Source organism: Neomonachus schauinslandi, chromosome 6 (assembly GCF_002201575.2).
Source record: "Neomonachus schauinslandi chromosome 6, ASM220157v2, whole genome shotgun sequence".
In the NCBI taxonomy this organism is placed as follows: domain Eukaryota; kingdom Metazoa; phylum Chordata; class Mammalia; order Carnivora; family Phocidae; genus Neomonachus; species Neomonachus schauinslandi.
The window spans coordinates 100,521,948-100,536,213 of NC_058408.1; the positions used below are offsets into that span (position 1 = coordinate 100,521,948).

The 14,266-nt window shown below is 56.9% G+C and overlaps 1 protein-coding gene across 1 annotated transcript in view; it reads left to right on the top strand.

Annotated features, from left to right (window-relative positions):
* Positions 1–3,677: 3,677 nt before the first annotated feature.
* CHST3 (carbohydrate sulfotransferase 3) overlaps positions 3,678–14,266 on the top strand; it is a 28,407-nt gene continuing 17,818 nt past the window's right edge. The window contains exon 1 of the mRNA XM_021700044.1: positions 3,678–3,793. The gene's annotated coding sequence lies outside the window, so the exon portion shown is untranslated. The remainder of the gene's footprint in view (positions 3,794–14,266) is intronic.

The following is a 14,266-nucleotide window of genomic DNA, read 5'->3' on the forward strand; positions in this document are numbered from 1 at the left end:
TTATCAAATGCAGGAAATACAGCACTGACATAATATTAGCAATCGCTTGGCCCCCTTTCTCAATGATCTAAAGCATGGCTTTCATAGCATTTTTTTTTTTCAGCTCCAGGATCGAGCTCAGGATTATGCATTGTACTTAGTGGCTGTATCAGTTATATGGAGCTGCATAACAAGTCACTCCAAAGCTTCGTGGCTTAAAACAACCATTCTGATCATCCCACAGTTTTTTGGGTCAAGAATCTGGATGTGGCTTAGCTCTTTTGCTTAGGGTCCCTCAGTCAAGGTGTCGGCCAGGGTTCCCGTGATCTCAGGGTTCCACAGGGATGGGATCTGCTCCAAGGCTCATTCAGCAGGTGTTGGCAGGATTTAATCGTAGCACTCTGTTGGCCCGAGGGCCTCAGCGCCTTGACACATGGGGCTCTCCACAGGGCAGCTCTGAATTCAAGCAGTCTGAGAAGAACCAGAGAGGATGTAGCAAGACAGAAGTCACAGTCTCTTATAACCTCAATTATGGCCTTTTGTAATCCAGAAATGACATTCCCTCACCTTTGCTCTATTGTATCCATTAGAAGCAAGTCGCCAGGTCTGGGCACACTCAAGGAGAGGGGACTGCACAGGGGAGTGAAGGCCAGGAGTTGGGGTCCTTGGAGGCCGTCTGAGAAGCCTGCCTACCACAGTGCTCACATCCCTCTTGTCTCTTCTACTCTGGGGTGGTTTAGTTGTTTTCTTTGTCTTTGACATTTTAATATATTACAAGCCAGCTGTTTTGTCAATGTCCCTCAGTTTGGGTTTGTCCGCTGTGTCCTCATGATTAGATTCAGGTGGTGCATCATTTTTGGCAGGAATACTTCATACTCAACATTGTAACCTTCCCAGTGTAGCATATCGGGAGACACATGATGCTGGCGTGTCCCATGATTAGTAATCTTAACTTGGATAAGTTAAAATGGTACTCAGGCTGCCACATTCTTACCCACTCTGCCATTCTGCCTCTGGCCTGGAAAGTTCTTTTTTCAACGGGGTAAAATTTTTCAATTTTTCAAACAGGGTAAACAAAACAGTACAAAACAAAACAAGACAAAATGAGACCAAATCTCTTGGCAGAGCAATTGTGGGAAGAAGTTGAGCCTGGAAACTCTTTTAGGATGAAAATCCCCAATGTCCTGTCAGAACTTTACCCTCCCCTCTCATTTGCAACCCAGATACCCTCAACCGAAGGCCCAGGGATTGGCTGTCATGCCAGCCCAAAGGAACCTGTTTCTTTCAATTGCTGGTGCCTTCACCTAGAAAGCCCTGTTCCATCTCTGCCTTCTGGTCTGCCTGCAGAACTCCAGTCCATCTCTGAAGCCCAGGCCTGGGGTCTTCAGCTCCAAGAATAAGGCTACAGCACTGAACAACTCCAGGGACCCCCGGAGCTGTGCAAGCCTGTGATCTTGTTCTGGAGACATCTACCCCCTTACTCCTGGCCCCAGCCTCCTCTCACATAGCACACAGTATCACTAGAATTTATTGAGATATAGGTCTGTCTTCTCTGGACAGAAGGTGGGACTAAGGTTTGTCTACCTCTCTGGGCCCCCGTATCCAATACATGCTCCAGAAGTATTGGGGGAACACTGGAGTTTCGCAGTGGCCGCTTGTGCTCCTCCTCCCACCCCTACCTCAGTTCCACTGTCCCTGCTCTATAATCTGGGGGTGACACCGTTCTAGATTTCAGACTTTGCATCCCCTGAGGTGCTTATAAAGTTCTGGCAATAAAATCCCAGATTCCATGTGGTTGACCGGAAGACCTCCCTTATAAGGCCAGCAGGTGCAGTTAAATGGAGCTTCTTGACAGATTTGTGAGGCTCCAAAGAGGCCCTCCCTTCAGAGAAGAGATGATGGGGTCTGGAGAAACCCTCCTGATTTGGAAACTGGTTGGAGAGCACACAGACTGATTCTAGAGCAGAGGCCTACAACCTGTGGATGAGGCCCAGGTAGCAGGAGATGTGGAGAGGGCCTCAGGATGCTTACCCAGGAGGTGACTTTAGATCTCAGTTCCCACCAAATTTCTAGTCCCCTGGAGCAGGCCACAGAACTGTTAATAATAGAACTGAAGCACCCAGTTGGGTTTTTCTGCCAAAAGAGACACTGAGGTCTCACTTCACAATCTGGAGCACTTTGCTCACATCCCCTCCAGTCCACAGTCCCAGGAGCAGCTTGGGCTGGTCCCCACCCAGATAATGAACAGGGACCTCTGACTTCCCCCACCTGTGAGGACTCACCCCTGGGGAAGGCCAGGACCATGCTCTGTTCTGTTTGGGTTTCTTTTCTACAAATGTTGAAAATGACAATGGAGGCAAGTGCAGATGTTGAGGTTTTTGCCTTTTGCGGCTTTCCTATTTCTCCTTTTTGGGGAATGACTTGTTGTTCTGATCCCTATACTATCCCGTTAAATGCCAGGACCACTGTCTTCAAGAGGCCTGAATTAGCTTATGGCGCTAAGTGCTGAAAAGACTGAGAAGAAAAGCCTCAAGGCCAAATCAAAGCCCCGGAGCCCCGGACACCACAGGATTCGGGCAGCGAACAGGGAGTCTCTTTCAATTCCCAGCACTTCACCACGCTCCTGGTGAAGTTGGCCTTGCACCCACGAGCCGGCGCTGCCTAGCTGGGCGCTGCCCCACGTGTGGGAGGCAACCGGTCCCCACTCCTCGGCCAGCAGCACTCACCCCACCCTCCGCCGGAGACGCCAGCTGCCCAGAAGGGTGGGAAGATAACGCGAAGCCGCCCTGGCTGGTGCGCGGGGACCCCATTTCCTTCTGGCTTCCCAGGTGTCCCACTAAGGGAACTCTTGACTGGAGGCCCGAGAAGGCGGTAAGGTGGGTGGGTGACCTGTGACCGCCCAGAGAGGATGTGCTGTGGTCTTTGAAAGCCCAGGGGACCATCATTTGGACCCCCACCCCGCCCCGGGGCCGAGAACCAGCGCAGCCAGAGGGATCTCTCGGGAAAGAGATAGGATGGCAGGCCGGTAATGGCTTGGGAGGCTCTGGCAGGGCGAGGCCGCGAGGATCTCCACGCCGCCTCTCCCCCCACCTAACCACCCCGGGGCCGGGAGCTCCGCCCAGCCTCTCTGGGAGGGGTGGGGGATCCCAGCGGCCCCCCCAGCGAGCCCCCTGGGAAGGCGGGCGGAGGTGCAGCGCCCGGAACAAAGGCCCACAGAGGGGTCCTGGAGCGCGCGGCTCCCCGGGGGCGGGGGCGGGCCCCCTCCTTCCCCCCTCCCTCCCCCCTCAGCTCCTCCCTCTCCTCCCCTCCTTCCACCTAGAGGCCCGGCCGGCGCGTAGCCCGAGCTGCGCCAACTTCGCCAACGGTTCCCAAGTTGCCGGGCGCACTGGGCTGGGAGCTGGGTGGGGTGAGGAAGGAGAGGAGGAGGAGGAGGGCTCCCCGGGCGCCTTGGACGCGATTCAGGAATCCGCCGCCGCCGCCGCCGGCCGCTCGCCGGCTCGGGCCCGAGCGGGGAGGGCGCCAGGCAGGACCGCTCGCTCGCTCGCTGCGCAGGACGGCGCCCGCCTGGCGCCGCTTCCCGCTCGGCGTGCGAACCGGCCGGGCCGGGCCGCGCCTCCCTCCCTCCTTCCCCGCCGCCGCCGCCGCCACCGCCTCCGGGGAGGGCGCAGAGCCCGGGCCGCGGGGGATCAGAACCGCCGAGCCGCTTCTGACGCGTTCTGCGCAGAGGGCAAAGTTGCGAGCGGATGCTGCTGGCGCCGGACCCCAGACGCGGACAGTCGGATCCGCCCCCGCCGGAGGAGGCTTGGCGGCAAGGGTAAGTAGGGCGGCAGGGGTAAGTAGGGCGCCGGCGTCCCGGAACCGCCTCTGAGGCCCGGGCAAGGCCGCCCAGCCGTGCGCCCCGCAACCTCCCCTGTCCGGGCGGCCCGCCAAACTTTGGAGGAAGAGGGAGCGAAACGGAGCGTGGAAGAGGTAGTTCCCGGCCCAGGGAAAACTCCACGCAGGCACCCGCGACCCCCAGACCTAACCCGCGCTCAGATTCACAGCTGCCAGGTACTCGCAGCTCATCATCATTCAAGCCACAGACACACCGCGCACTCGCTGGGAGCACAGCCACGCCGACCCCGCACAAGCAGCAGGCCGAAATTTACAGTTCCGGGGGCGCCGGGGTTTGGATCTTTAGACCAAGCATGCCCTCCTGCCCTCAAATAAATCCACGGTCTTTGTCTGCTGCCCCTGCAGCCCCCCAGTGAGGAGCTCCCAAAGCGCGATGGGCCGGGGAAGGGCTGTCCTGTCTTTGAAAGTCGTGGCCGGCACCCCGAGGCTAGAAGTGGGGAGGGGAAAGCGAATACTGCAGTCGGATCTCGGGGTTCATCAGGAGCGAGTCTGGTGTGGAAACTCGGTGTCTTGGTGATGTGTCTGGGTGTGCGCAGCCCTTCCGGAGGCGAGGCCGGGAGAGAGGAGGGAGTGATTCATAAACTCGGACCCGGCGTGCTGGGCTCTGTGAGCAGAGTAGAAAAGGCTGCAGGCCGATGCTGCGCTGCGTGGGACAGCTGTGGGGTGGCAGTGACAGGGCCTGGAGGAAAGCACACAAACCCCTCCCCCCCCCACCCCCCCCGCCCCCCCCCAGCGGATGTGCTTCCTCAGAGGGACTTCCAGGAGGACCAGCGGAGGAGATTCCAGCCGTATATGTGTGTGTGTTCACCGGGGTGGGGGATGTTTAAGACTCCCGAGGTCACGAAGAAACCAGGGCTGTGCGGGAGCCCTATTTATTTTCACTGCACCTGAAGCTGTGTTTGCTTTCAGATGCCCTGGTGTGCTGCGGCCCCAGGATGTTTCAGGGATTGTCCTGGACCTAGACCAGTGCTTGGCATATGGTGGGTACTCAGTAAGTAGTTGTTTGATGATTAATGGCACCAATAATTAATATTTGCTAAGGACTTACTATGAGCCAAGCCTGGTGGCCTCAGCTGGGTTGGAATTGGCCTTCCTGCAGAGGAGGGGGCCCTGAATGGTTCCAGGAAGCCCTACCTGATTTGTCTGGAGAAGTGGCCCAAGCAGCATGTTCCAGGGTGCCATGTGGGCTGGCACTGGGGACTTGAATCTCATCATTGGCCTATGCTCCCCTAAGAGGGGCAGCAGGAAAGTCTCCCATATCTACATCTGGCTAAGCAGGGGATGGTGTTTGTGTTTCTTGGTGGCTCCTGTTGGCCTGGCTGGAGATGGGTCTCAGGAAGGGTCTAGGGGCTATGTCCTCCAGCAGGGGCTTGGCTCTATAGTGGCAGCAGGTGGAGGGGTAGTCACAGTCCCTGTACTGAGCATCCGGTGGTTTCCTCTGTGTCAGCTGGAATGCATTTCCCAGAGGAGCCGAAACATCTCATGTTCCTGGGACTGGGATCAGAAGCAGTTTTGGGAGTGATTCCCTGTTGGTGAGGGATTGAGAGTGTGCAAGGATATGGGACAACCTGGCCACGGAATCACAAGGAAATGTGTCGTTCCCCTGACCCTTTGTGACTAGGTTCAGTCTGCATTTCAAGCTTCGAAATGGTCTCAGTGCTGAAATTAGCAAAGTATGTGGGCAGCACCAGAACTGTGGCCCCAGATGAGAGAGGGAGTGACCTGGACTTGGCCATCTCTGATTTCAGGGGGACTGCTGCAGCCAGTCCCTTCCCCATATCACCTTCCCGCCCTGTGTCTTCTGGGAATCAAGAGCTCTACGTACATTATCTCATTAAGCCCTACATCCCTATGAAGTTAGCGTTTTATCGCTCTTTTGCAGATTAAGAAACTGAGGCTCAGAAAAGTTAAGTAACTTTTTCAAAGGCACACAGCTAATGAGGAACAAAGCTGGGGATTTGAACATGAACAGTCTGACTCTGGAACTCATGCTCTCTCCACCATGCCAGGTTGTCTCTACGGTCCCTACTGGTTCTCCATGGCAACAAAGAAGCTACTTACTAACACTAACATGGTCCTGGGGCCTCTGACTGCAGTCCTTTTTCCACACACTCTGCCCAGACTGGGTTACACCGTGGGCCATGGGAAATCAAAGTCTGGGTGGCTCCAGGCTGCTAGAACCTTCCGTGTAGGACTGGAGTCGGGAAATGATGGAGATTTGGAAGTGATTGAGGGAGATACTGCAGTAATTCCAGTGAGAGATGATTCGCTGCTTATCCGAGAAGTGGGGACAAAGCTGCCACTTGCGACCATACAAGGCATAAGTTTGGGTTTGAGAGAAATGGCCAGGCAAACATTCTCAAATGGATTACTCTATTCCTTTCTTTCTTCGGCCCTCACCAGAGTGGAAATCTGTCACACGGGATAACCAGCCCTCCCCTGCCACCTCCTGCCTGGTGGCTGTCCTTCCCACACCTGCCAGATGCCCTGAGGTGGTTTCTGGTCGCCAAGAGAGATGGGTGGGCAGAGCTGGGGTGGGGGAAGATGACACATGGCTCACCTGGTGGTCCCTAGCGAATGCTTTCCCCCACATGCCCCACAGAGGGACAGTGGTTATCGTCCCTACTTTACAGATGAGGACAGGGGGCTCAGAGAGGTGCGGTGGATGCCCAAGGTCACGAAGCTAGGGAACTGCAGGCTATGCTGCCTCCAGGCAGCCCTGCAGGCACTTAGGGGCGGCTGTGTTCTCAGTCTGGTTGGTACTCTATACCCCATAAGGGCTGAGAGGGGTGCTTCTCACGGCTCTGCCCACCTCCATCTCTGCCCAAGGTGTCCATATACAGGAAAAACTGGCAGTCTTAAATAAGGAGCAGAGGATGAGCACTACCTGGCTGGCCCCTGCCCACCTTCCCCAGGAAGCCCATGTGGGTGAGTTTCGAGAGCCTCGACAGAGCTGAGCTGTAGGTATTGGAACCCTCTCTTGCCTCCACTGCAGAGTGGGCATGCTGTCCAGGATGGAAGTTGGGAGACTGGGTGTGGGGAAAAGCTGCCCCACCCGAGGGACAGGGGCTGCTCATCTTTGCACCCTGGCTCCCTCCCAGCGTCTGAGACAGGGAAGTACTTGGGACCGTTGTCAGGTGATGGGTGAAGCCCAGGGAGGGGTCTCGGGCCTGCTGGGAAGTCATAAAGCAGCGGAGCCAAGGGAATCCTAGCCATGAGGAAACACTCACCAGAGGTCTCTGCCTGTCATGAAGTCATGCAGGAGGAAAATAGCTCTGCGTTTCACTCCTTAAACAGAAGTAAGAAATAAATGTCATCTCTTCTTCTCTGATGACTAAGTAGATGATAGAATGCTGCTTGTTCTGCCTGAGCATGTGGCTTCCACGGCTGGGTGTGGGGCAGTCCCCGGCCAGCTGGACAGTTTGTTCTGTGCTTGGAGGTGGACACACTCAGTCTTTGGCCCCATTGCCCCGGATCTGGCTGGTTGCTCCCCCTACCCTTATCCACCACCATGGAGAGAGGGGGCAGGCAGGCCACGGGAGACCCCAACCACCAGCAGCTGCACCCCCTCATTCCTCCCCCTCTTGCCTCTCCCCTCCACATTTCCCCCGCCCCCCCCTCCCCCTGCTCCACAAAGATGGCTGTGTGCTGAAGGACTGTGGGTTTCTCTGGGCCCTGAGAAATTTATCACTGGGGTTCTAGAGGACTCTCTGAAAAGGATTTGGAGGAAAGTGTGGAAAATAAATAAGCCAGTTCCCAGTTGAGCGTCTCCTGAATACCATAAGTAAACAGCCATCCCGGAGGCCAGCCCTGGGAAGCTCTGTGTTGACCTCCCATGGTTACACCTGGCTCACTGGCTGCTTTTACCGGCTCCCCCCCTCCCTCCCCTCTCCCCTGTCCAACCCCTCCTCCTTGGCTTTCGGAGCCTCAAAAGTCAGGGAACACACAGGACCGGACTGCTGGCCTGTCCTTGTGCTGCGGGAGGTTGGCACGCTGGCTGCTGGGACCAGGAGGAACATGAGGGAGGAAAGTCCACCTAGAGTGCCGGCTCAGCCTTGCTCCACCTGAGCAAGCCTCCCGGCCTTGGCCCCACTCAGCGAGGCAGAGGGTGGTCTCCCAGTTGGTGAGTTGGACTTTGATGGTGGAGAATGGTGGGGCTTTTTCCAGTTTTGTGGCACCTGATGAAGTTTTGCATCTTAAACGTCCATTTAGAGTGGATGGACCAAAGCTAATTTTCCCCTTTCGTGTCCCCCTCCCCACACACAAGGTGGGGCTCACATGTGAAGAAACCCTCAAAACCTGTACATTTACCTTGAAGGGCTCTCGGGACTAACTAGAATGTCAAGGCTCTTTGCTTTTGGCCGGAGTCAGAGCAGATTAGGCCATATCAGCTTAGGGTGCTGGTGGTGTAAGTTCACACCAAAGGTTTCAAGGAGCTCTAGCACGGTTGAGAGTTGCTTTGTCTATAGGGTAGGAAGCAAATTCGTGATAGCTTAATAACTTCAGTGCATTTAGTCGAGCCACTCTAAACCCCAGCAGTGCCTAGTGAGAAGGGAGAACCAGAGCTCTGCGTGGGAGGAGTTCCCGACTGGGACCCAGAGAGTGGCTGGGGGGCCTCTCCATTGTATGTGACTGTACCGAGCTGGGTGGGCAAACTGAAACCTCTGGGATCTGGGGAGCAGGCACTGCCGGGAGGCCCTGGGTCCTGCCCCCCGGCCAGGGAGCCTGTCTGTCATGCTGCTGCCAGGCTGCCGAGAGAGAACTTGGGGGTGGGCTCCATAACTTGTAGCCCTGGGGGGAGAGAGGTGCATACCCGCGTACTCACAGACCATCACATCATCATGGGCTGAAATACACACACACACGCACACACACACTCAGATGTGTCCCCCCCCACACAAATATTTCAGTAAACAGCTGGGCACATTATATACCAAAACATTTGTAGGCATGAGTGCGTGCATGCACACACAGATACGCAAACACAGGGACACACTCATTCCAAAAGGCAAATTATGTAACGGTTAAGAGCACATATCCTGAAGCTGGAATGCTCGCAGTCCTGCTTAGTAGCTGTGTGACCTTGGGCAAGTTATTTAACCTCTCTAGGCCTTAGTTTCTTAATCGTACTAGGTCATAGGTAATAGGGCTGTCAGTGAAGTAGTATCTGTGAGGAGTTGAGAAATGTGCCTGTGCGTAGAACTAGGCCAGTGTTACAAGTATTATTCACCACACACCCTCTGCCCAGATACTCAGATTCAGGTTCACAAGACTTCTCAGAGAGGCACCCACAAACTTGTCGGTGAGTGGAATCAGTCGCTTTGTACTTTCTGAGCCCTGATTCTCAGAATGTGTGCCATTTGCTGTACTAGACCTAAATTAGAATTATTAGGAAAATAATTCCGTCTTCCCTCAGAAAGCTCATTATTTTAAAAGTGTTGTTACTTCCCCCCGCCCCCAGGAAGGGCGGGAATTGCTTTAGCAGCAGCGATTTTCAAACTAGGTTCCACAGAGCCCCAGAGTTCAATGGGGACCCCTCAGAGGCCTGATGGGAGGAGGCTCCAGGCCTCTCCCCGCCTTGTCTGCTGTACACATTGGGCTTCTGAGGGAAGTTCTGGTTCAGAAGGCTCCCCAGCTTCGCCGTTTGAAAGCCCCCCTCTCTCGGCGGAACTGCTTCCCTTCTGTGTGCGTGCATGCCTGTTCATATACGCCGAGCGCGGGCGCAAGCCCACGCAGCCACCTGACGTGTGGCCCCGGGCCTCCCCGGCTCTCTTCCCCACTTTCCTTTTCTCCCTTCCCCTCCAGCTGCCGCACCATCTGCAGGATTCTGGAAAGTGCTAGGGGGGTCAGAGCCAAAGCAGTGCTATCTGAGGAAATATTTTGAAAACAAACTGGGCCGCCCCCCGCCCCTCCGCCCTCCACTGGGACTGCACCAATTTTCAGCACGACATTTCACAATTTGCATGACGCCGGGCCGCGGGCGCCTGCCTCTGCTCTGGACACGGCCTGGGGCCTGTCGCTGCAGGGTCAGGGACAGATGTACCTGAAGAGGCCCGAGATAGAAACCTAGCACCTGTGAGGAAGGGGAAGTCAGCCTCCTGGGCGGGGGGGGGGGGGAGTGCAATGAAGAACCAAAACACCCCTGACCCGGAAGGTGGGGCCCCCAGTCTTGTTTTCCTCTCGGCCCGGCTCCTCCTGCGTCTGCAGGATATATGGGGATCCCCCAGGTGCCCAGCGGTCAGGTACACAGGAAGCACGGGCGGGGACTGGGCCCCTCACACCCTCCGGGCCCGCGCTCGCTCGGTCCTCACAGGAAGCTTGTGAGGGAGGCAGCTCATGATTGCCGTTCTGCAGTCAGGCACACCGAAGCCCACAGGCCGGAGAGGTTGCCCGCGTCCTCCAGCTCGGGCGCGCAGAGCCCTGTCGCGCCCCGGGGCCCTGCCCTGTGCGCGAGCGTGCTGCCGTGCCTGAGGTCCAAGAGGACAGTCCCTCCATCACTGGCCGGGCCGCTGCTTTGTGACTCGGCGGCTCTGGGGAGGCTGGCTTCCGGGGTCGCCACAGCCCTGTGAGGGCACTGCGGGTGGAGGTTCGAGCCCCAGGCTGACCCGCACAGGGCATTCCTGATGGTACCACGGCCTCTTCTGCAAGGCCGGCCATCTGCCCATCGCTGCTTCCCCTTGGCAGTGACCTGGGCTGCCAATCTATGGCAGCTGTGTCAGGAGAAGGGTTTTAAACTAGCGAGGAGGAGCTAGCAGATCGGGGTGTCCCAGCAAGGCAGAAGCCCCGCCCCCAGGATGGTGCCCAGCTGCTCGGGATGCCGGTGGCTTCCACGGGCCCTGTGATCTTGCAGGTGGATCCTATGGCCCAGCCTCCCCTTCCCCAGCCCTCACCTTGTCCTTGCTGTTCCCTGGTCCAAGCTGTCCTCATTCCTCAGACACAGGCATCCAGCTCTCTGTAGCCTCTCCAGCCTCTCCTTCCAGCTTTTCTTGTGGCCAGCTCCCATTCAGCCTCTGGCCTCCGCTTGGATGTCCCCTCTGGAAGCCTAGGTCAGCAGCCCTCCCTGTGGCTGCCTGCGTGTCCCCCTCATCACACTTCACCGCACTGCATGGCCATTGCTGCTTTCGTGGTCTCCTGTGGGTAGTGAGCTCTGTGAGGCAGGACAACGTCTGCCTTGCTCCCCTTGGTGTCCCCAGTGCGTCCACACACCCAGTGAGTCCCCACCTGACTATGGAACTGAGAGTGATGGATGTGACATGAAGCTTCGCCATGTAGGATAGGATAGTGTCCATCCTCCCAGGAAGGGATGCTCCCATTAGGGAGCAGTCAGAGTGTGGGTGGGGGGCGGCGGTGGGAGGGGAGTCACGGTGAGTTGGAGGAGGCAGCTGATGTGGACCAGAGGCTTTGTGTGGAACTGGGTGGAAACAGGAGAGTGGGACCCTGGGCACGTGACCTGTCTCAGTCATTATCCTATGTGCTGGGCTGGGCTGGGGTCCTGACAATGGGCCTGAAACCTTCTGAGAGGCCCCTTTGAATTAGGTCGGCCGGGGGGTGGTTGCACTCTGGGCCCTACTGCTCAACCCCATCAGCAAGTGGTTCTCAGTCCTGTCCCCTTATGGAAGGATGTCTGTCCAGCCCGTCTAGCCCCTCCAGGGTTCAGACCTGCCCCCCCAGGCAGTGCAGGCCTCCTGTGGCCGAGTCCTTTCCCCTGAGCAGAGAGAAGGAAGCCCAGCTGGCAGGCTGCCTCGGGGGGCTGGTTCTAGCTACAGCCCTTGAGCCGTTCTTGCAGAAGTAGTGGGGCCCCCGAGTGCTCGATTGTCCTCCCCACCACCCAGGGAGCACACATGAGGTGCTTCAGCCCGGGCCTCGCCTGTCCAGGTACTGCATGCCTGCTCATGCCTGACACTGCACAGGGTGTCCTAGGGGTAGCAGAAGGTGCCCCCAGGCTAGAAAGGGAGAGGAGACGTGGGCACAGATAACTACCTTTGAGTCCAGCTGTGATGAGCCCACACAGGTGGACATGAGGGAGGACAGGGGGAGGGCTTCATGGACGAGGTGGGCATGCAGGTGCAGGGAGGGAGACTGGGCAAAGGCACAGGGTGGGAAGGCTCAGCTGGAATGCAGAGAAGGGCGAAGTGTAATTTGTAGGGTGCATGAGGACCGGAGATGAGGCAGGATGGAGCTGTGGTTGCAGTGTGCAGACTCTAGAGGTGGGCTGCTTGCAAGGAAAGGGAGCCCTGCTCCTCACCTGCTGTGTGACTGTGGCCAAGGTGCTTCATCTCCCTGTGCCTCAGTTTTCTCATCTGTAAAATGGAGATGCTAACAGTACCCACCACACGGGGGTGATGGAAGAAGAAAATGTGTCCCTATACAAGTGTTCGGAGCAGTGCCTCATATACCGTAAGCATCAAGAAGAATGAGCTACTATTCTTATTTTTTAAATAAACGCAGCTAGAAATGTCAATTGAGGTCGTGTCGAGGCTCTTGAATGCCATACTTTCCATTTGCTAAGCGCCTGCTGTGTGCCAGGTAGTTACAGACCGTCTCACTAAGCCCCATACAGCCCAGCAGGGTTGTTGCCATGTGTCCATTTTCCAGATGAGGAAACTGAGGTTCGGAGAGCCAGGTTAACCCACCTCGGATCACTCAGCCAGGAGGAGTGGGGGGCAGTAATGAAATCCAAGTCTCCCTGGCAGTTCGGTCTGTCCGTGTGGAGATTGGAGAGACATGACAGTGCCATGGGGGTCACAGCCCAAAGCGGCACCCGGATGCTGTAGTCATGGGCCCCTGGGGCAGGGAGGGCAGGAGGGGATGGGGAAGGAGAGATCCATGCCAGCCCGGAGGGCACGGAGACAGGGAGCCCTTGAGACCATAGCACACAGCTCACCATTCACAGCCAGGCGCACCACTGAGTCATTCTGGGAAAGCCTGACATCACTGAGCCTCACTGTCTGCTGCCTACCTGCCGGTTTGCCCTCTGTGGGCCCCTGGTGACCGTGTGCCCAAAGTCCTGCTAGGGACCCCCCCACCCCGAGGGAGCAGGGCCATGGCAGCTTTCTGGCTTCCTGTCCTGGCTTCTCCTTCCCGGCTGCTGTTTTCTACCTTGCCAGAGTTCCCTTCCCTGCCTGGGGTCCCCACCACACCCCTTACTCATAAGCTCAGCTGTGGCAGAGCTTCTGGAAGTGGTGATAGGCATGAAGAACTTCCAAAGGTACATCCTTGCCAGGCCTCTGATTGGAATTCTGGGCATTCCAGTGTTGGAATCACTTTGAAAAAGTAAAGCCTGGGTGAGCTATGTGCCCAGCACTATGCCAGGTCCCAAAGGCCTCTGCCTTCCTGGTAGGTACAGTTGAGTACCTGAGAGCTCTTTATGTACTAAGCATCCTCAGGCTGGGTGATTTATTTGCATCAGTCTGATTGCATAAGGTACCCATTTACAGATGCCAACGCTGAGGCCCAGAGAGGTTAGGTGACTTGTCCAAGGTCACACAGCCAGATTCAAATCCTCAGCTGTCCAACTATAGCTGTGCCTATGCTCCACGATCCAGCTGCAAAATGAAACCACCAGAGAGTTGTAGGAGCTAGGGTGTATGAACCTATGCCTGCCAAATGGTGTGGTGCAGACAGGAAGTGCCAGGAGAGTTTTCATTTTTCAGTGTGAATCACTCCCCAGAGTTTCTTGAAGATGGTGGATCTCCAAGGAGGTGGCAGAGAGCCCCCAGCTTCTTGGCCATGCAGACCCTGCTGATGTGGCCATTTGGGGTGAAACTCACCTCTCTGGAAGGAGCACAGGGGTTTGGGGTGCCTGTTCTGTTTTTGGTGGGCCAGACCTGGAAAAGGAGTGTGAGTCAAGAGAGGGGCCAAGTGCCAGCTTCCTCAGCCCCGTCTGCAAGCGTGGGATGCCAGCTCCGCCCGCCCCAGCCACTCTAGCCGCGAGGAGGGGCCAGGGCCCAGCCCTGTGCTAAATGGTGCCCTCACCCTCCACAACCTCACGAGGGAGGCATGGTTAGCCCCATCTTCCAGGTGAGGACACTAAGGCTTATCGAGGTTTTCTGGCTCACCTGAACTCCTCTGGCCTGAAAGGGGAGAAACCGAGACTGTTAAGTCTTCTCTCTGCAAGGACAGGAGGAGGTAGGAGCTAGTCTCCCCTCTGACACCGGGTAAGGCCAGCTCTGTTCTCAGGCTTGCATTTCCGATTCGGTCTGCAGTCACTGCGTCGCCGTGTTGCCGTGAGATTGACCCTCTGGGGTGAGAGAAAAGCTCTGATTTTCCTTGAGCTGAGTTACCATTTTTCCAGGAGCACTTTTGAAGCCGTGGGGGCCCTCCTCAGGCTTCTGGGCTGGGCCCTTCTCCCCCCCCCCCCCCCCCCCCCCCCCCCCCCCCCCCCCCCCCCCCC